The 23,330-nt window shown below is 42.7% G+C and overlaps 1 long non-coding RNA gene across 1 annotated transcript; it reads right to left on the bottom strand.

The window, feature by feature from the left end:
* Window positions 1-4,374: 4,374 nt before the first annotated feature.
* Window positions 4,375-23,085, bottom strand: LOC132422224 (uncharacterized). The gene is made up of 3 exons (XR_009518835.1): window positions 22,755-23,085; window positions 20,348-20,427; window positions 4,375-5,886 (listed from the first exon to the last, which is right to left on the bottom strand). It is a non-coding gene; the product is annotated as an uncharacterized lncRNA (long non-coding RNA).
* Between the last annotated feature and the right edge of the window lie 245 nt (window positions 23,086-23,330).

Raw genomic sequence — 23,330 nt, 5'->3', positions numbered from 1 at the left:
ACTATTAAAAGCATTAAAATCCTCTGTGAGAGCCAGATAAGAAAGGACCATTTTTGATACTATCCATTACTGTCCATTACTTTACTGCTTCATACATCGAGGCTGCCAAGTCAAGTTCAACAGGAAATGGGAAATGGTACTCCATCAGGGAAGCGTTTGGGATATGAATGAGGAATGGCTTGGGGACCAGGCTATTCTGTCTTCATTCCAGTTCCCAGCTCTAGGCTGGCATGTTTTCCATATCATCCTCTTCCTCGTCACTCAGCCATCCTACACCTTTTTTTTTTTTTGCAGTACGCGGGCCTCTCACTGTTGTGGCCTCTCCCGTTGTGGAGCACAGGCTCCGGACGCGCAGGCTCAGCGGCCATGGCTCACGGGCCCAGCCGCTCCGCGGCATGTGGGATCCTCCCGGACCGGGGCACGAACCCGCATCCCCTGCATCGGCAGGCGGACTCCCAACCACTGCGCCACCAGGGAAGCCCCATCCTATACCTTTTCTCTTGAATCGCTCCCCACCTGTGCCCTCTCCCTGATGGTTGGGTGGGAGGGCAGACTAGATGACTGTGTGTTTATGTTACTTTTTGTTAAATATCTAAACCTGTTCTCCTGCTTTATTTGATTACACTAAGAGTAGATATTTGACTCAAAGGGAACCAGTCTACTGACTGGTCTCATCCAGCCAGAGACCTCCTCTCCAGAATTCAAGATAAGAGACATACAATGTGTAACTGGATAATGTTGGGTGCTTGGAATCAAAGGCATACAGGCCACGTAGAAATCAAACACCATGCAGGCCTGAGGCAGCCATTTTCAGTTATGTGTACTCTGATGAATCAGCAGAGAAAGTTCCTCTGTGACGACAAGCAAGAGATCAGAGCTAGCACAGAGATGAGAGATGGCAGGACAGAGCAGGTCACCCTGACCCCGGGGGTTACAGGGTCAGATCTGTCCATCTTCCTGTGACCCAGCTCCCTTACCTCTCGTCCTGGGATGCTCTTATGCTTGCCTGTTGTGCTTCGGGAGAGGTGATTGTTTTTCTTAAACTGGCTTGAATGAGTTTCTCTTCTTCACAACCAAATATGCCCTGACCAGAAAGTATCCTGTTAGAGAGATTCAGATGGGAATTTCAGTCTCCTTCACTTACCTAGTCCAGTATCTGGGAGCACTAGAACGTCAGAGCCCTCTCTTTTGTCTGGCTGAACGCAGTTCCGCAAGAGAGGCTACGCCAGGAGCAGAAGTGTTATTCTTTACACGTTCAGTCTCTTCACCCCACCTTCAAAGCCCTCCACACTCCTCTCTGCCTCTTGCTCTAATGATTGTTCCTGTTCTCAGGCATTGCCGTTTATATATTCTGCTTTATTCACTGCTCTCTGGGGTGGATTACAGTTGGCTACACATTCATCGTGATTTTTCCCATTGAGAGATGGAGTCTAATTCCCATTCTCTTGAATATGGGCTGGCCTTTGTGACTTGCTTGGCCATAGAATGTGGTGGAAGTGATGCCTGGGTTTTCCAAGGTTAGGTCATGAGAAGCCCTGCAACTTCTGGCTGTGCCCCTGGGAATCCTTGCAACCTTAGCTGTCATGTAAGAAGTCCTACTCCCCTGAGGCTGCCGTGCTGTGAGGAGCCCCAGTCCAGGCGAGGGAGATGGAGGAGAGGGAGGGAGAGAGAGACAGGCAGGCCAGGGACTCCAAGAGCAAAACCTATGAGTGAAAAGCCATCTCGGAAATGGACCCTCCAGCCCCTGCTGGCACCATGTAGATCAGAGACAAAGCACCCAGCTGAGCCCTTCCTGAATGACTGAGGTGCAAAACGTGTGAGCAAAATGTTTGTTGTGAACTACTAAGTTTTGGGGTGGTTTGTTACAAACCATTGGATAACCAGAATATTTCGAGTCATCTGAAGGCTACTCCAGCCTCCTTGCCTTCTCTTAAGTCATTCTCTACCCGAGGACACCCTCTTCCTTCTCCTTTGCCTCTTATCCTTCAGTTATCAGGACCAGCATCTCTCTTCTGAGAGCCCTTCTCTGATTATTCATCTCTTCTGTAGCTCATCTGGCCAAAGCCGCTCTTAGGATCCTTTGCTTGTTCAGTCCTGTGTCCTTCTTCAATATATTTTTACTGTCATGTCCTAACTCCCCAAGGACAGAGCCTATTCCTTGTTCCTTTTTTTGATCCTTCTGCCCCTTGACAGAGTCCTAGACAGAAGGAATTTAACATATGTTTTAGGACTAAATAACCCAAATCACCTTAAACGAAATTTATGTTGGTACTAATCAAAGGTTTGTCTTCAATTACACATTCCTGATTAAGTATTTAGATTTAGCGGCACTCTTACTTTTAATTCTCAGAGTGTGTATAGACTTTAGTCTTTTGGGGTGTTTGGAAGAAACTCCAAGGTGCGCAGACAGAAATCCCGTGTAGCATAAATAATGGGCAGAAGCAAGTAACATACTCCAAGTTTGTTTGCTTGTCCACACGTGCCTGTATCATTTATGGGAGGTCAAACTCTATGTTTATAGCCCTCTTCTGTCCAGGGTGAGTATCTTTTGACTACATCACCTTTCTAATACCTATTTTGTTTGGACTTCTTCCAACCCACCAAATGAACTTTCCCATGTTTACAGGACTTTTTTTTTTTTTTTTCTTTCATTTCCATATACCCTTTGGTTTCCCTTTCACATGCAGCGTGCTTCTTTGCTGTGTTCAGAAAACTCATTAGGGTCCAACCTGTTCAATTAGGCAGGGTAAACATACATCACTCTGAATTGTCCCCCACTACAGTAGCTACAGATAAAATTCAAGCAGAATGTTGGCTTAGTACCCAAGGATTTGGCCACTGAAGTTTACTTCTCTTCAGTCAAATTCAGGTCACACCTTCCTGTAATTTTCTATATAACTAAGTAAGCTCTTATCTTCAATTTTCAAAGGATCACTCTTTCCTTTTCTGCTTGTATCCATTTCCTGTTTAATTCATGGTATGTACTTACGTATTATTGTATGTGCACCATTCATTTGTGGAATCATCTGCTGTTAGATTTCCCTATTTTTCTTAATCTAACAATCACAAAATCAGCTACATGGTAGCAGGCGAACCAAATTGAGAGGCAGAGATCTTTTTTAATGCTGCAAAAGAAAAAGGGCACATTTAAAACATTCTGCTTCTTAAAGAAACCAGTTTTTTTAAAAAAGCTGAGAAGTTTTTGCACTTCTCCCTAGAAATTGCAACTCTATAAATTCTAACTTTTCCCAGCTCTCAGGCTCACAGGATGCAGGGAGATATTAGCCACTTTCTATTCATGTTCATAGGTCGTGACTAAGATAAATAGATTTTCGAGAAACATTGGTGTGGGTGTACTCCAAGTGGGAGGAATTTTATGTTCCAGTCTCCCTGATGAATACCTAGAATATTAGAGACTCGGGGAAGTTTGTGCTTGACTCTTTTTAAAGGAGAATGTGATTAAGGTCACAGTGTGATAAATCTCTGACACACCAATGTGAAGGAACAGGGATCTGAACCGAGGGGAGCGAAACAAGCTGAAGTGAAAAGTTCAAATGTGTGAGTGGTATTCTTACAAGTAAGAGGCAATTGAGGGTTATTAGAGAGTAGCTTTTCTAGAGGAGGTGGCTAATATCCACATTTCTAACAAGAATGTGTTTCTCTTTCTTTGCTGCTTTCATTTGTAATACCTAGCCTGCACCCTGCTTATTTATACTTAATATCCAATCTGTTGAAAAGAATTTACTCTTCTCTATCAGAATGCTGAATTGTAGCATATATCTTCAGTTCCTTAGCAACAAACTGTCGTGTCACCCTTGTGAAATTCTGGTCATTTGAGAGGAAAGGGGATGCTGAATTATGATGGAGAAAATCCTTATTTTAATCACAAATGTGTATAAGAACTAAAAAGACAATATGAAAAGGCAGGTCAAGGAAGCTGCGTTTGAACAAGTGTTTTTGATTAAAGTTTGTATTGGCCCAGAAGTCCCCTTTAAGTTCCTTTTTATTGAATAATTTTCCTTTGATCCTTGAGTAACTAAAAGAAAACCCAGCACTTGACATTAACCTGGGACTTGGAGCCCTGCTAGGGGGCTCCGCCAGACAAGAGTCTCATCCAGCACAGTGTCAGCCCCTACATCTATTTTCCATCTCAGCTTTTCCTCCCCCCTCTCCCGGGTGGGGGTGGAGGACACTCAGCTGAAGCAGTCATTCTATGTGTACAGTACTTATTTCTTTGCTTGTCTTCAACTTCAGAGAGGCTAGTCAGGAGACATTAATGACAACATAAGAAGGCATTGGTTATCTCAAGAAGTTGGCCCTGGAAAAACGGTAGAGATCACCAGACACTGGGGATGTTGAGAATTCCATCTCATTTTCTTTCCTTGTTTTATTTGTTAGAAATGATGGGAAAATAACTTTTTATTTTTGGCCTTGTGGGTACAACCAAATCATTGAACAACATTAAAATTGGAAAAAAATGGGAACAAAATTAAAAGGAAGAATTCAGAATTCTTAGAGAAAGAGAGCGAGAGAGAGCCAAGAAAGCAAAAATGATTTGAACAACTTTGAGCATGTTTTTAAAAACTGTATCATTGCAATTCACTCCAATTCCCAGTTTCTGTATTTAAATGTCCGATCAGTCATTCAGTTCCAGTGCAGACATGATGTTTGAAGGCCACTTTGTAATGGTTTTACCCTGGTTCAGATTATTTGCAATCCAGGGGGAAAATGTGCGTTCTGTGCTGAAGCAAATAGAAAACATATCTGAGCACAAATCAAAAGAATGATTACCACACTCTACGCTCTGTACTCATTACTGGATCCCCAAGGCTTTCGTTCTGTTTGCCTTGGCACTTTTTCTTTAGCTGCCTTTGGTTGGACTGGGTGGGAAAAACGACAACTACCACCCACAAAACCCTCAGCAGAGAATGGGGGCAGTGGAAATGGATAACCTGAAAAGATGCGACCGCCTGTGAGGGCTGGGTGCTCCAAACTTCATGGTGGGGGAAGCGACTTGGGAAGACCTCCCAGGGCTCCCAAGGCGGTCCTTGCTGAGTGAATGTCAGGAAGTGCCTGACCAGCTGCGGGAAGGGCAGCCCTGCTCTCATTTCGATCTCTAGTAAGCTCCCACTCTGTAGGTAATGAAAAATGGCATTTGCACAAAGTGGTGAGAGAAAAAGCATTGTTTCTCTAACACAGTATGCTCTGCACTGCTCAGGAGACAACATTTCATGTCCTATAAAAAGAATTATCTAGATAACTTACTGTGCATGCCAGAAAAGTTGCAATGTGTCTTTAAAAGATCTGTCTCCACACTGCAAAACACTTTATCTCTCCTACTCCCCACTGACAGAATAGCCTGTGTTTAAAATCAAATCCACTCAGCCCCTTAATGATGACCTAGAATAAACATTTGACATACATTAGCTTTCAAGGTCTCCTATGTTTAGGCATGAATTGTTCATTTCTACGACTTTTGTCTGAATGAAAGACAGAAGATGCAGGGAATGATTTACATTATCATGGAGGCAGAGGTTATTCCTGTGTTTATCTGATCCTCTTTTATTGTATAACAGATGGTGAGACAACCAGCCTGGCGCACGATGACCGTTAATTTTGAGCCACCCACCTACCTCATTTCCTCGGTGACTTCAATTTTAAAATATATTAAAAACACAGGCCCTTGAATTGCTAGGCTCCTTCGGTTCAGGCATGTCTGTAGGTAAAGGATGGGTTCCTCATTAGTGTCAGGCTTCTCCATCACGCTGCAAGGGTATTGCCCCTGGAACATTCCTCTCTCGTTGCACTAGGAGAATTGGTCCTCTATGAGGATGATGTGATACCCAGCGCAGGTTGACTCTCCATTCTCAGCAGAGCTCTGGAAACCTGGACCAAATCCACCTAGCATCAGAAAAGACTGTAGGGACTGTGCATGAGCCTGAAGAATACGAAAGCCTGCTTTTCCTTTCAGTAAGTTTATAAGAAAAATCAAGTCATCTCATGTACTATCAGTCTGGCCTGGAAGAAAACTTCTTGAGACTAACCATAGGCCTCCAGGACAACCTGTACCGCATTTGAACGTGATGCCCCAAGACTGAGTCCACTAAGTATCCCCTTTGGAACAAACTACTAATTCTTACGTAGTAGGAATTGATCTCTGAAGGAAGAAATTCTTCTTAGTTGTCTGGGCTGTATGCAGTCCTCCATGTGCCAATCATCAAAGTTGCCTCGACCCCAGCTGCAGACGATCCCTATGGAACTCATGGAGGTGAGGTGGTGGTAAAAGCAGTGGTTGTGGAAGATAAGCTCATGGCGATGGAGCAGTGGTGGTGGTAGAAGGTAAAATGGCCCAATATATCAGGTCCCAAGCCCTTTTCTGAACAGGCTCAAAGAATGTGGGGGAAAAGTTGCAGTTCTGGATCATGTAGAAGGAACATACTCCATCTGGTTGTACTGAATGACCACAACTATAAAAACAAGACAAAATGGATGAGGGCTCTGAAACCTAAAAAGAAGCAAGTAAATTAGGGATGAAGATCAGAAATTGGAGTACCACTGAACTGGTGGTGAGTTTATCATTTTTTTTTTCCCTCCAATATCCCCCATCCTGAACTCAACACAGCCTGAAAACTTAGAAGTGGGCTCTAGGGAGCAGACCTGGAGAGCTCCAGGAAGCAGACTTGGAGAGCTCCAGGAGAAGCTCATCCAAGGAGTGAGAAAAGAGACTCCTAACTCTCAGAAAGAGTGTAAACATTCATCATTTAGTTTTTCTTTTCTCTGTTCCCTTACACCCCAGTCCCCAAGCAATCCCTTAATGGCAGCAACGGGAGCAAAGAAAGCAATAAAAAGTAGAAATCAATGAAATTGAAGACAGAAAAACAATAGAGAAAATAAAAGAAGCCAAAATTTGATTCTTTGCAAATATCATTAAAATTTACAGACTTCTAGCAAGATGGAGAGAGAGAGAGATAAAGGGAAATAGAGAAAGATTGGGAGGGGGGTTCAAACTACCAATACCAAGAATGTAAGAGAAGATGTTGGCATAGATCTCACAGATAATTAAAAAAAAAATCAGGGAATACTACACACAACTCTATGCACATACATTCGACAACTTAGAAAAACTGTATCATTTTGCTTGAAAAGCCCAAGCTACCAAAACTCACCAAGGTGAAGTAGACAACCTGAATAGTTCTATAACTATTAAAGAAACTGGATTTATAGTTTAAATCTCCTGAAAAACCTCCAGGCTCCAATGATTTCACTAGTTAATTCTCTCAAACATTTAAAGAAGAAATTAGACCAATACTACACAATTTCTTCCAGAAACAGAAGGTGGAACACTTCCCAACTCATCTTATGAGGCCAGCATTAACCAGATACCAAATAGATCCTATTATTTCATTGATTTCTGCTCTCATTTTTATTACTTCCATTTTCTCTGTTGCTTTGGGTTCATTTTGGTATTGTCTCCCTAGTTTTCTAAGGTAGAAACTTAGATTATTGATTTGAATCCTCTCTTCTTTTCTAGCATTATTAAATATTTTAAGTAAGCCCTTAATGCTATAAAATGTCCTTCTAAACACTGCTTTAAGGTGCACCTCACAAAGATAACACAAAAAAAGAAAGCTATAGATCAATATCCCTCATAAACAGAGACACAAAAAACTCTTAAAGTATTGGCAAGTCAAATCCAGCAATATATAAAAAGAATATTTTACCATGATCATGTGTAATCCACCATATTAACAGTCTAAAGAAACAAAATCACATGTTCTTTTCATTTGCTGCAGAAAAAGCATGTGACAGAATTCAATGTCCATTCTTGATAAAAACACTCAACAAACTAGAAATTAAAAGGGACTTCCTCAAACTAATAAGTGGCATCTATAAAAAAACTTGTAGCTAACATCATACTTAATGGTGAAAGATTATATGATTTACTCCTAAAATTGGGAACAAGGCAATAATGTCCACTCTCACCACTCCTATTCAATGTTATACTGGGATTTCTACCAAGAGCAGTAAGGCAAAAGAAAGAAATGAGTCATACACTTGGAAAAGAAGTAAAACTGTCCTTATTCACAGGTGACATTTTTCTATGAAGAAAATTCCAAGGAATTTACAAAAAAACTCCTAGAACCAATAGGTGAGTTTAACAAAGTTGCAAGATACAAGGCAAACACACAAAAATTAATTGTATTTTTATATACTAGTAATGCACAATTAGAAACCAAAAATTTAAAACAAAACCCACAATTTACAATAGCTCTGAAAAGTGAGATTTTAGCTATAAATATAATGAGACATGTACAGGATCTGTTTGCCTAAAACTACAAAATGGTGAGGAAAGAAACCAATGAAGACTTAAAGATGGAGAGGCATCCTGTTTATAAGTTGAAAAACTCAATGTTGTAAAGAGGCCAATTAATCTTAAATAGATCAATAGATTTAACACAACTACAATCATAATTCTAGCAGGCTTTTTTCGTAGATATGGACAAGCTGATTCTGAAATATATATGGAAAGACAAAGGAATTAGAATATTTAAGACAATTTTGAAACAGAAGAATGAGGTTGGAAGAATCATACTACCCAATAATAAGACCTATAAAGCTAGAGTAATCTAGACAGTATGGTACATATTGGCAAAGGGACAGGCACATAGATCAATGAAATAGAATTGAGCCCAGAAGTAGACCCCCAGAATATAGGGCCACCTGATTTTTTTTAACATCTTTATTGGAGTATAATTGCTTTACAATGGTGTGTTAGTTTCTGCTTTATAACAAAGTGAATCAGTTATACATATACATATGTTCCCACATCTCTTCCCTCTTGTGTCTCCTTCCCTCCCACCCTCCGTATCCCACCCCTCTAGGTGGTCACAAACCACCGAACTGATCTCCCTGTGCTATGCGGCTGCTTCTCACTAGCTATCTATTTTATGTTTGGTAGTGTATACGGGCCAACTGATTTTTGGCAAAGGTGCGAAAACAGTTCAATGGAGAAGGGATACTTTTCAACAGATGGTATTAAAACAATTGAAAATCCATACGCAAAAACTAAATCCTGACCTAAACCTGATACCTCATACAAAACTTAACTCAAAATGGATCATAGATTTAAATGTAATATCTAACATTATAAAACTTTTAGAAAATAAATTGGAGAAAATCTGCATGATCTGTTATACAGAGTTTTTTTTTAACACCTTTATTAGGGTATAATTGCTTTACGATGGTGTGTTAGCTTCTGCTTTATAACAAAGTGAATCAGCTATACGTATACCTGTATCCCCATATCTCCTCCCTCTTGCATCTCCCTCCCACCCTCCCTATCCCACCCCTCTAGGTGGTCACAGAGCACCAAGCTGATATCCCTGTGCTATGCAGCTGCTTCCCACTAACTATCTATTTTACATTTGGTAGTGTATATATGTCCATGCCACTCTCTCACTTTGTGCCAGCTTACCCTTCCCCCTCTCCGTGTCCTCAAGTCCATTCTCTATGTCTGTGTCTTTATTCCTGTCCTGCCCCTAGGTTCTTCAAAACCTTTTTTTTAGATTTCTTATATATACGTTAGCATACGGTATTTGTTTTTCTCTTTCTGACTTATTTCACTCTGTATGACAGACTCTAGGTCCATCCACCTCACTACAAATAACTCAATTTTGTTTCTGTTTATGGCCGAGTAATATTCCATTGTATATATGTGCCACATCTTCTTTATCCATTCATCTGTTGATGGACACTTAGGTTGCTTCCATGTCCTGGCTATTGTAAATAGAGCTGTAATGAACATTGTGGTACATGACTCTTTTTGAATTATGGTTTTCTTAGGGTGTATGCCCAGTAGTAGGACTGCTTGGTCGTATGGTAATTCTATTTTTAGTTTTTTAAGGAACCTCCATACTGTTCTCCATAGTGGCTGTATCAATTTACATTCCCACCAACAGTGCAAGAGGGTTCCCTTTTCTCCACACCCTCTCCAGCATTTACTGTTTGTAGACTTTTTGTTTGATGATGGCCATTCTGACTGGTGTGAGGTGATACCTCGCTGTAGTTTTGACTTGCATTTCTCTAATGATGAGTGATGTTGAGCATCTTTTCATGTGTTTGTTGGCAATCTGTATATCTTCTTTGGAGAAATGTCTGTTTAGGACTTCTGCCTATTTTTGGATTGGGTTGTTTGTTTTTTTGATATTGAGCTGCATGAGCTGCTTGTAAATTTTAGAGACTAATCCTTTGTCAGTTGCTTAATTTGCAAATATTTTCTCCCATTCTGAGGGTTGTCTTTTCATCTCGTTTATGTTTCCCTTTGCTGTGCAAAAGCTTTGAAGTTTCATTAGGTCTCATTTGTTTATTTTTGTTTTTATTTTATTTCCATTTCTCTAGGAGGTGGGTCAAAAAGGATCTTGTTGTGATTTATGTCATAGAGAGTGTTCTGCCTATGTTTTTCTCTAAGAGTTTTATAGTGTCTGGTCTTACATTTAGGTCTTTAATCCATTTTGAGTTTATTTTTGTGTATGGTGTTAGGGAGTGTTCTGATTTCATTCTTTTACAGGTAGCTGTCCAGTTTTCCAAGCACCACTTATTGAAGAGGCTGTCTTTTCTCCACTGTATATTCTTGCCTCCTTTATCAAAGGTAAGGTGACCATATGTGTGTGGGTTTATCTCTGGGCTTTCTATCGTGTTCCATTGATCTATATTTCTGTTTTTGTGCCAGTGCCATACTGTCTTGATTACTGTAGCTTTGTAGTATTGTCTGGAGTCAGGGAGCCTGATTTCTCCAGCTCTGTTTTTCTTTCTCAAGATTACTTTGGCTATACAGGGTCTTTTGTGTTTCCATACAAATTGTGGAATTTTTTGTTCTGTGAAAAGTGCCATTGGTAGTTTGATAGAGATTGCATTGAATCTAGATTGCTTTGGGTAGTACAGTCATTTTCACAATGTTGATTCTTCCAATCCAAGAACATGGTATATCTCTCCATCTGTTTGTATCATCTTTAATTTCTTTCATCGGTGTCTTATAGTTTTCTGCATACAGGTCTTTTGTCTCCTTAGGCAGGTTTATTCCTAGGTATTTTATTCTTTTTGTTGCAGTGGTAAATAGGAGTGTTTCCTTAATTTCTCTTTCAGACTTTTCATCATTAGTGTATAGGAATGCAAGAGATTTCTGTGCATTAATTTTGTATCCTGCTACTTTACCAAATTCATTAATTAGCTCTAGTAGTTTTCTGGTAGCATCTTTAGGATTCTCTATGTATAGTATCATGTCATCTGCAAATAGTGACAGCTTTACTTCTGATTTGGATTCCTTTTATTTCTTTTTCTTCTCTGACTGCTGTGGCTAAAACTTCCAAAACTGTGTTGAATAATAGTGATGAGAGTGGACATCCTTGTCTTGTTCCTGATCTTAGAGGAAATGATTTCAGTTTTTCACCATTGAGAATGATGTTGGCTGTGGGTTTGTCATATATGGCCTTTATTATGTTGAGGTAAGTTCCCTCTATGCCTACTTTCTGAAGGGTTTTTATCATAAATGGGTGTTGAATTTTGTCAAAAGCTTTTTCTGCATCTATTGAGATGATCATATGGTTTTTCTTCTGCGATTTGTTAATATGGTGTATCACATTGATTGATTTGCGTATATTGAAGAATCCTTGCATTCCTGGGATAAACCCCACTTGATCATGGTGTATGATCCTTTTAATGTGCTGTTGGATTTTGTTTGCTAGTATTTTGTTGAGAATTTTTGCATCTATGTTCATCAGTGATATTGGTCTGTAGTTTTTTTCTTTGTGACATCTGTATAAAGAGTTTTTAAACATGAACAAAAGTAAGATTTACAAAAGAAAAAAAATGATTGATGGACTTTACCAAAATTAAAAACTTTTGCTCTGTGAAAGACACTATCAGGGAAGAAGAAGACACTATTGGGAGAAGAAAAACCAATACACACATTAAGAAAATGTATTTACAAATTACATGTCTGTACAAGGACTTGTATCCAGAGTATATGAAGATCTTTCCAAAGTCAATAGGAAGAAAACAAGCAACCCATTAGAAAGTGGGCAAAAGAATACTTCACCAAAGAGAACATACGGATGGCAGATAAGCACATAAATAGATGCTCAGCATCATTAGTCACTACGGAAATGCAAAGTAAAACCACAATTGTATACCACTAAAAATCTATTAGAATGGGTGAAATAAAAGAAAAATGTTCACAACACAAAGTGCTGGCAAAGAGCCAGAGTAAATGAAAAACTGTAATACATTGCAGGTAGGAATGCAGAATGGAACAACCACTCTGGAGAACAGTTTGGTAGCTTCTTATAAAGTTAAACACACCCTTACTATACAACCCAGCAGTCCCACACCTGGGTATTTACCCTAGAGAAATGAAAACTTACGTTCTCACAAGAACCTATACAGGAATGTCTGGAACAGCTCTTTTTATAATTGTCCATATCTGGGAATAATCCAAATGCCCTTCAATAGGTAAATGGATAAACAAACTGTGATGCAGCCATACAATGGCATACTTATCCAGCAATAAAAAGCAGCAATTTTAATGACTCTTAAAGGCATCTGAAAGGCATGCTGAGTGGAAGAATCAAGCCTCAGAAGGTTATATACTATATGATTTAGTTTATGTAACAGTTTCAAAAGAGCAAAGCTATAGTAATGGAGAACCGCGCTAAGGGATATCACCAGGGAGTTTTCTGGGCAATGGAATTGTTCTGTATCCGGATTGTGGTAGTGGTTATGTGTAGATATACAAGTTCTGAAATTCATAGACCTGCACATATCCACCCGCCCCATCTCCCCTACCTGAATTTTACTCTATAATGATTAAAAAACAATGTAGGAACAAAACTAAAGTCTTCCCCCACAGGTTCTCTCCACGGCCACTCTCCTAGGGGGGCCCAGGCCTCCCCTTTCTCTCCTTGCTGCCCTGGCCCCAGTCTCATGGCATTATTCTCTTCCCTCCAAGTCTCCCCCATGGCTGGGCTGTAGCTTTTCGCCAGGCCTGTCCCTGCCTGAGGCTGTGGCTTTGCACCGCACTCTTCTTGGTCAAGAGCAACCATGAAAATCCCCTGGGTTTTGATCGGATTCCCTCAACAACCAACAAACAACAAAAGCAAAATCCATCCTTGATTTCCACTTTTTTTCCACCTCTGTATCCAGTTCACCTGCGAGGACTGCCATTTCTTTCATCATAGATCTGGAACCTAATCACTGCTGCCATTGCAGTGCAGACCATCACCATCCTAGGCAGCTGCCTCCTGTCCCATCTCCCTGCTTCCACTTCCTCCCTGCTATTGTCTATTCTCATTACAGCAATCAGTAATCCTACTAAAACAAATATGTCATTTCTCTACTTAAAAGCCTCCAAAGTCTTTCCAGTGATTTAGAATAAAAGGACTACTCTGGCCTCCAAGAGCCTCTTGAACTGGCTTTTGCCTGCTTCGCCGGCCTAGTCTCCTCCCATTCTTCCTCCCATAATGTAGACCAGCCATTCTGACCTCTTTGCTCTTTCTAGAATATGTCAAGCTTATTCTCACTTCAGTGTTGTTTTCTCTGCCTGGAACTAGCTTCTCCCAGGTATCTGCATGATTGCTGCTTCAGATAGTTTAAGATTCAGCCCTAAAGTCACTTCCTCAGAGAGAACTTCTCTGACCACTTGTTTTAAACAGTCTCCCTGGTCTTCCTGTCTCTCTCTATCCCCTTAACCTGATTTATTTTCTCTCAACATGTAGCCACCTTGTAAAAAAAAAAAAAAAAAGTCAGCATATTGCACGTGCTGACTTCCCACTGCAACACAGAATCCAAACTGCTTACTGTGACCCGCAAGATGCTGTGTGGTCTGGCTCCTGCCTCTGTCTCTGATATCACAATCCTCTGCTCCCCAGGAACAGTCTCGTCGTGCTGCCCCACGTCTGCTCACCCCTCTGCAGCTACCCTCACCTCCCTATGTTTCTGGAACACGCAAAACATGCTTCTACCTCAGGGTCTTTGCACGTGTTTTACCATCTCTGTGGAATGCTATTCCTCTAAGTAGCTTCCCAGCATGCTCCCTGCACAAAGGTCACGTAATCAGAATCAGAAACCTTCTTTGACTCTTGAATCTAAAATAGCAAGCCCTTCATCATTTGGTAGGCCCCTTACCTGATTTATTTTTCATAGCATTTGCAAGTGCCTGGGTTTTGTATATACATATTTACTTGTTATATGTTACCTGCCTCTTGTCACTAGGCTGGCACCCTGGTAAGAGTAGGAACTTTGTTTTGTTCGCTGTTATCTCACTTGGCTCACGCCAGTGCCAGTTTGAGGACGACTGGGGACAGAGAAGCACTGGGAGGCTCAGGAGTGCCGGGGGGACCCAGGCAACTCATCTGTTGTTCGTGATCTGTCTCCCATAGGTGTAAGCTCTATATGGGCAGCTGCCCGGCACATAGGGGGTGCCTGGGAGTAGTTGTAGAATGAATCAATGATAGAGGCCTTTGGATATTTTAAAAGGGTTTTACAGTTTCAAAGAGGAGTTTTCCAGGTTTTAAAACCCAAGTACAAAGTAATGGTATGAATTAGGGGTACGAGAGTACCAAATTTGGAGGCTCTTTCTGACATCTTTACATTTACCCTGGACGGGTAAACACATTTTGATGGCCTTCTATTTTTCTTAGGTTAATGATAACACATTTTCATATGGCCTCCCCCCTCCCCCTCCCCACCTCCCCTCCCCCTCCCCCTCCCCACCTTCCCTCCCCCTCCCCCTCCCCCCTCCCCCTTGTTCTGGGCCTCAGTCACACACAGCTCTTCTCTCAATTCCTCCTATGCGTGTTCCCTCCCCAACTCCTTTGCCTGGACCATTCTCCCAGCTCCCTAGCCTTCCCCAGTTAACTCTTCCTCACTCTCCCATCTTAGCTCAAGCCTCCCTTCCCCAACCTTCACACCAGGTGTGGCCCCAGGAGGATCACAGTTGTGATTTGACATGTGTTTATATGATTACTTAGGGAAGGCTCCCATGAAGGGGGAACAGTGACTGCCTTTGTCCCACCATTCTCCTGGAACCCAGCACTGCCTGGCATGGAATAGACTTAATAAAGATCTGTTGAATGAAAACATTAATTAATGAAACAAAAGCTGCTAACTTTTCAGTACAGCCCCAATTTCAGGATAAGGCAGTGAAGGCAATTGTTAAAACAAAAGGCAAAGTAACACATTAAGCTTGTAACCCCTTGGTACTGTTAGAATATGAAAGATGCCATGGTGTACAGGGCATGGGACGTGGGACAGGTGGATTTCTAGGCGCCAAGAAAGGACAGATGAGCTTCAGAACTGCTGAGACCCGCCACTCTGACCTGAGCAGGCTTCTTCATTGAAAGTCTAACAGGACCAATCCTATAAATACAGCTGGTGCTCAGCCTTTTTTTTTTTTTTTTTTTAACATTGTGTGGAATTTTCTTTGTGCCTTCTACTAAGAATAGAAGAGATCATTGAAATCAGCTCGACATAAGGTGAACTTCGAGCAGCCAGCTGTGTCCCATTCTGAGTGGCCTGGCCTCATGTGTGTTTGGCAGGGAGAAGTGGTCCAGAGGCCCAGGCACATTCCTTGTCCGGGTGGTATGGAGGTGAGTCGACCCTCAGGTAGGGGACGAGGGACACTGGTCTGGTCACATTTAATGGGCCACTCCACCTGGAAACTCCCAGAGCTTATGCTCACGCTTTCTGTTAGTCCAAGCTTCAATCTTCTCCCTTACCTAACCTTTGCTGGAAAGTCTAAAGCAGTGTTTGCCATTCCTGTTGCTCGTTGGAATCATATGGAGAGATTTAAAAATTCTGAAGCCTAAGCCCTGCCTGTGACTCATTGACTTCCACTATCTGGAGGTAGGACCAGGGATCAGTATTTTTAAGAAGCTCCCCGGATAATTCCGGAGTGCAGCTGGAGTTGACAGCCACAGTAGGACATCAACCCGATAGGCTGATTTCCTTTTCCTCCTTTCCTGTGGCTCATTCTGGTTCTCAGATGGGCTAAATGGTAATGGTGTGTGTGGTAGGCGGACTTCTGCAATGGCTGCCGGTGGTCCTGCCTCATGCCCCTCCTGCCCCTGTGTAACTCCTGCCCTTTGAGGGTGGGCTGGACTTGAACTCAGATCAGCCTAACCATCCAGAAGGAAATGGCCAGCACAGGGTAGGGGAGGTGAAATGAAAAGCCCTGCATAATCCAGAAACTTAGGGTCACTTTGTCTGGGTCACTCTGTGGTTATCAGCGACCTTCACCACCTCAGGCCTCCCTCCTCACCCTCCCCGCCAACTCTAACCCCAACGCAGTGAGGATGGTTTAGGGGTGATCAGCCCCTTGGTGCTCTAAGCATCCTTGATAGAACCTTTCTTCAAGACTTCTGGTTCTGCCCTCCTCCTCCTTTTCATCTTCTCCTTACCATGGCCACCTGGCCTGAACTGGAAGTTGGCATCATGGCCTCTTTCTCTTTCAGCTGGAGGAAATTCTCCTCTCAGCGTAGAGACAGCCTAGACCATGTTGTGCGTAGTACGGCCATAGAAGCTGCTTATCTAGATCACTGTTGCATTCGTTACTATGGTGTGAACCCAAGCACCAGGGCCAAGGTCCGGTTGGATGCCCTGGCTCTGGCAGTGAGTTGCCCTGGCAGAGCCAGTGTGTGGTCTTCGAGAGCGGAGATCAAACCGAGGCTTCCTGACCATTGAGACTCCTGGCATTTCTTCAGGGAGATGTGGACTGCCAGGCCAATCGGTTCCTCTCCCTTAAATTTTCCCCAAGCATCAGAAGAGTTGCTCTGGGGATTCTAGCCATGTCCCCAGCTCCCCCCACCCCCAGAGGTGCCAGCAATTTTGTTGCTTTGGTTCTCCACTTAGATCATTGAAGCGATTGCAGATCCAACTGGGCAACGCTCAGCATTTCATTTATGTCTTGGCAAGGTTACCATGTTATTACTTAACTGTGCTGCTACTACCCAATAAGTGGGAACTGATTGAAATAACCACAGGAGTTGCTGGATTCCCCTAATTTTAGCACAGAGTTAAAGCTCACTCCCACAGTTGGAAGTTAAAATAGGCTGCCAGCCCACAGAAATGCCCACCCACCACGCCTAATTGTCACACCACTGATGCTTGTCATGGAAGGAGATGTGGAAGGCCGCAGAACATTCTTAGAAGCAAGGTTCTTCTCCTTGGCAGATGCCTGAGGTCATTTTGGCCGGGCTCAGTTTCCTTCAGACACTGTGCCTGTGGAACTTTGCATGGCTGCTTTAGATACTCCTGTTTTCCTCCCTGATTTGTTTAACAGGCGGTCCAAGTACAGAATACACATTAGCGCAACGGAAGAGAACAGAAACTTCTGTATCGGGGTGCCTCTTTAAATGACTCATTCCTGGAGTCCAGATGTGTGAAGGGCAATGACCATGAGCAATTGAGGTAATTTGGAAAGCGGAAAAATTATATTTAATCCAGGCTAACTTGCTTTCTCTTAGTGTCATAGGAGTCAGCCACAACCCAAATGCCACAACTTGAAGAAAAATTTGGAGTAAATGGCTTCTTGTGTAACTCCCCCGAACCCTATCCAATTCTTTTGGTTTTTTACTATTGAAAACTATATTTTACCAGAATGTTGAAGGAATTTTATGAGAAGTTATTTCTTATAGTGTGCTCGCTGCTTAATATTTCTTGTCGCTGGTCAATTGTGTGTTCTCTTGCTCCTATTTTAAGTCATCGTCTGCCTCTGACATCTTAGCACAGCATCATTGATCCGACTGTCAAGGGAAAAATAAAGGAATAGAATAGGGGGATTTTTACAGAAAGAGAAAAAAAAACTTTATCCATGAGGTATTTCCTGAGAGGATGCTGGGCAGCTCCCAGAGTTGTGTCAAGTCTTCTTTGCCAGTGTTGGTCATTCATTTCTACCCTCTCCACTGCCAAGGCCACCATCTTCTCCTACCTTGTGGCCTCACAGCTGGACTGCACAGGAGTCTCCTGACATTCATTTTGGTTATCAGTGCCACATTAATCGTCTTTAAAGGTATTTTCCCCTGCCACTCTTCTGCCTAAAAATGTTCAGTGTCTTCCTGTTGCCTGTAGGATCAAGTCCAAATCTCGAAGGCTTCCAGTGAACTAACTGGTTCCTAATGACATGCCACCCCCAGGTGCCATTACCTCTTCATGAAAGCTCTTTCTAGTCAGACTCACCATTTCCTTAACACACCCGTTCAAACTTACCTTCTCACCTCTGTCAACCTGTACCCCACAGATGCCACATCTTTCCTCTTCCTGCCTATCTCGCTCAGTCCCATCCAATCATCCTGCATATCCAAAGCTCAGCTCAGCTCTGCTCCTGCATGGGGTCTCTCCCAGTTGTTCCCAACATACAGTGATCTCCCCACTTTTAGATTTCCACAAGTACTTTTGGTACAATTATCATGCTGATGCTTTTTTTTTTTTTTAATTAGACTCCTGAGTGTTCTAACCCTTTGGTTTTTGCTAATTGATTATTTTTTTCAGAGTCAGTATTTTGAGCACCCAAAATGGGTAGGAGTCTATGGATCCAACAAAAGACAAGGGAGATACAAACAAAGGAATGGCCAGTGTTGTCTACAACGTGATGCTTTCAGTGTTAGCTGGCTGCTCTCTAAAATCTATAGGAATTCCCACTTTGGGATTGCTCTGTGACCAAGGTCTGCCACTGTGGCATTGGGACCACTTGCACATGGAATCACAGTTCTTGCCTTTCAGGAGACTATTCTGGTAAGAAAGAGACTTGGGCTAGTTCATTTTTCTAAAGCTGCGAGGAAATCAAGTCCATGACCATACTTATTCACACATTTACTGAATCAGACCAAGCTCAGAGCTAAAGAATGAAAATGAAAATTAATCAGGGACGCCCGTGGATCTCACATATGGCAGTTTTGTTTTTTTTTTAAAGTGAGGGAAGGGGGTGGGGGATGGACCCAGTGTTTCCTTTTCTTTTCTTTTTTATAAATGTATTTATTTGTTTTTATTTTTGGCTGTGCTGTGTCTTCATTGCAGTGCACAGGCTTCTTATTGCCTTGGCTTCTCTTGTTGCAGAGCACGGACTCTAGGTGCGTGGGCTTCCGTAGTTGTGGCTCATGGGCTCAGTAGTTGTGGCTTGCAGGCTCCAGAGCACAGGCTCAGTAGTTGGTGCACATGGGCCCAGCTGCTCTGCGGCATGTGGGAGCCTCCTGGACCAGGGGTCGAACCCATGTCCCCTGCACTGGCAGGCGGATTCCCAACCACTGCGCCACCAGGGAAGCCCCATATGGCAGTTTTGAATCATTTTTTTTTCACTATCATAATTGTTTTTCTTATTCATTTTCTTTGGTTGAATACACAAGTATAAAAAAAATGGGGTCAGTAGTAGTGATGGAAATGAATAAACCCATGGAAACAGTGGAATATCTACAGAGATAAAATTAGGCAGGAAGGAAACAAAAGCAATTTCAGTATCTCTGTGCGAGGCATGCAGACCTTTCCTTGCCAAGACCCCTGGATCAGGTTGTCTGACTAGGTGGCAGGTGCTTCCTCAACTCACACAGAAAACAAGCTGTGGGCCTCTCATACTGTTGAGGCTAGTCACATCTGGCACATAAACACTGTTCCCTGCACCTCCTTTCTGTCCCTCTCGGAAGAGATAAAAATGACCAAGTAGTTGAGAAAAGAGTGAGAGAGAAGGCTTTGTGCATTTTTTTAATTCATGAGGATTTAAGACAAAACTCCTTTTGACATTATAAAGTAGGGTTATGTCCCCTTTATTGAATTTTTGTTGGAAAAAATCAAACCACAGTAGAAAACAAGCAATCATGTAGAATAACATGCCCTGGAACATCATTCCCCTTGGTAGAACATAACCACTTTAATGTATAGAAACCTTTTCTTTTCACGCTGGTTAACAAATAACATTAAGCGTGACTCAAGTCAGACTTTAAAAGCTTGTTCGACACCTTTCATTAAGAATGAAAACTTGTAAGAATGAAAAACTATGTAAGACTCTTGCTCCAGGAAACTGTGTTTGACATTTTAATAGTAATTGCCGTAGCAAGAGCAGAGAACATGCAGAAGGTAAGTCAAGAATGTGTCCAAAACGGAGTGCCTTCTTCTGAGCAGTGGGGTGGTCTTCATGTGAGATGTCAGTGTAGTTTCTGTATTTGACATAAACATTCCCATAGAAACTAACCTGTTGCTCAGTTTTAAAAATCAAGCAGAGTTATCCAAAGTGCTTTTTAGAAGAGACTATCAGGAAAAGACCAGAAAGTAGTCATTATGACTAATCAGCTGTAGGAGTTGGACTTACCAGTATCGGCAGTGAGGGGCTTCAGGGCCCTGGGGACCTTTCAGACGACTCAGATTCCTTCAATTGTTGGAAACGGTGCTCTGGAAGGGATACAGTGAGTTAATGTGCTGATGGAATATACTGCCAGCTGGTAGTTTACTCTAGTACAGGAAGGCTGCTTTCCTTACACACAATGCTTTGTTGTGTTGTGCTAAAGAGAAATAAACACATAAAAGCCTAAAAGAAAGCCTTCAGTTCTTTATGTCTGCCAAACTTGTCAGTACAGTGTACCTTGAGGGTACATCCGCCATGCTTCCCTTGCAGGGTTGTTGTGAAAGAAGAAGATTGTACTATTAAAACCACTCCATACACTTTACAGTTTATAAAGAACTTGCATATACATTTTCTCAGTTGAACCTCACAACGTCAGTGGGAGGCACGGAGGGCAGATATTCTTGTCTCTTGAGAGGGAGTGGCCGTGCTGCTGCAGCATAGGGGCGGCTTTGCCTTTAGGAAGCCTGAGTTTATTGTGTTGTATTTTCAAGTGATATTTTGTATTGTACAAAGATGTTTATTGCAGCAGTGTTTATAACAAGGAAAATTGGAATTGACCTGAATGTTTGTTAGTACAGGACTGATTAAACTATGGAAATGGCATAGGTGGAATACTATGCAGCCATTAGGAATTTTGACTTAGAGGTATTAGAAGCAAATTCATTAGTGTTGAAGTATACTTACTGAGGAAGAAAATTATTCAGAATATATTTAAGCCAATAAACAATGCAAGATGATCCCTTTGTGATAAGAAAAATTGTTCGTGGTAAAATAGTGCTTATCTTTGGTGCTGAGAATATGGGTAATACTTGTTTTCTTTCTCATGCTCATCTGTCACTTCCAATTTTAATGTTAATCAACATTAACAAGGTACTAATCAGCATTTACGACCAGATTAACTTATATCATAATAATTAATGGAATAGGTACAGCTCAACCTCTGGGCTTCATGGGTAAAATGGTCCCCATGCACATAGGTATATCAGCCAAGGTCCTGGCAGGGACCTGGGTTCAACCAGTTGGTGGAAGTGCAGAGCGTGAATTAAGCCACAGTGGTGTGACATGGGTAAGGGAAGCAAGTAAGGGTGACAAGGCATCCAGACGCTAGGAACAGTGGGAAGCCATGAGCACCCTTAGGGTAAAGGGACAAGAGGAGAAAATAGTTACCAGAGCCCAGGGTGGGGACTGTGGAGGAGGGGACCCTTGATGGAAGCTGTAGCAGTGAAGGTCATAGCCCTTGTCAGACACTGGTGAAGCAGGGAAGAACTATTCTGATCCCTTTCTCCTTCCTTTTTCTTTTCCACTGGTGCCTCTCATTGACCAAGCCCAAACAGAAGCCCGCTGGCAAGGGAGTCTGGCTAAACAGTCCATAGAGGTTAGCCTCCTGGGGCACAGGAGAGGGCAGAGAGGGCAGGAAATGGGTCTGATGATGCGGATGTGCAGCAAACGCAGAGAGCAGAGCCCCAGGTGGCAGACCCCTGGAGAAAAGGGGTGTCTCTTAGGAAACTGAAACAGAAAGGAAGTGCCTGTTGAAGCAATGTGAGGTGAGTGATTTGATTTTTCTGCCTGTGCTCAGAGCCTCAAAAGCATGGAGACAGGATCACAGATCACCTGGCCCATGTGAGCACAGAAATTCTTTGTGGCATGTTGTACAGAGATAAAATTGTGTATTCTTGGATCCCAGTAGTATCATCCCTGCTGCCTGGGGGAAAGGGGGACTTCCAGGGAAAGGAAGACCCAAGTCATCCCAACCTTGCTGTTTCCTGCTGGCCCATCTCTGCTCCCATGCCCTCTTCCACTTTAGTGTCCTCTTCACCAACCCCCGATGAGAGCAGAACAAGAGTAACAGTGACAGCTCACATCTCCTGAGCACTCAGCAGGTGGCTGGCACTGCATGCTCTAAGCACTTCACGTGACCAACTCGTTAAGTGTCTCAACAACCCTGTGAAGGAGGTAACACTGTTTACCACTCTGCTGAGTGGCTAAGAGCATGGATATAATGGGGCCAGTCCACTGGGGTTTGAATGCTGCCTCTCCCACTTCCCAGCTGTGTGACTCGGTTTTCCCACCTGTAAAATTGGGACAATAACAGTGTCTACCTCATGGGGTCATTATGAGGAGTAAATGAATAAATATGAGTAAAGCGTTCTGAACTGGGTTTGGTGCTTAGTAAGCAGCCAATAACTGTTACTGGTTGTTTTCCCCAATTCCCACATAAGAAACTGAGGCACAGAGATGTTAAGGTAGCTGCCTCAAGTCACAGAGCTGATAAGCAACAGAGTTGGGACTCTAACCAGGAAGTAGGGTTCAGTATTATACAAAAGGGCCCAATCTTTCCCTCCCTCCTACTTTGAACAAAAGGAGGTGAGATCACCTTGTCGGATTTGCAGTTGATCCACTGTCTTCTTGACTAAGATGCAAAACAAGTCCCTCACATTATGGAAGATTCTCCTCATTGTGCAGGTGAGGATCTGCAGAAATCCTGTCCATCCTTCAACTCTCACTTCCTCCAGGGTCACTTCCTCCAAGTGTGTAACCCCGCAGCAGTAGGCAGCTGGCAGATCGTGGCAGGTGAATAGCTGCTTCTCGGTCTCATATTTCTTGAGATCACACGGTATGGAGAGCAGAATTGTGGGAATTTGGGGGCTCAGGTCAGCCAGGTGAGTCCTCAGTTTCCAATACCTGCAACGTGGAGAGCCGTGGCAAATGTGTGCTCCAGCTCAGCTGCCTGCTCTGGGCCAAAGGAGAACATGGAGGATGTCAGGCACATTGCCATCATTAGTTTATCTATTAACCTGAGACAGGTCAGGGGCAGTCACCTGGCCGAGGTAATGAGGAAAAGCCAGCACAAAATGTTGAGGTAACTGACAGAGCTCACACTGGAATTCATGAATTCTTTAAGCCTGGGCCACAGCACAGTCTCTCCTGCTCTCTATTTCATGTCTTGGAA

Source organism: Delphinus delphis, chromosome 3, assembly GCF_949987515.2.
Source record: "Delphinus delphis chromosome 3, mDelDel1.2, whole genome shotgun sequence".
Taxonomy (NCBI): domain Eukaryota; kingdom Metazoa; phylum Chordata; class Mammalia; order Artiodactyla; family Delphinidae; genus Delphinus; species Delphinus delphis.
Note: the sequence above shows the minus strand (reverse complement) of the source record. Positions and strands in the feature narration are given on the sequence as shown.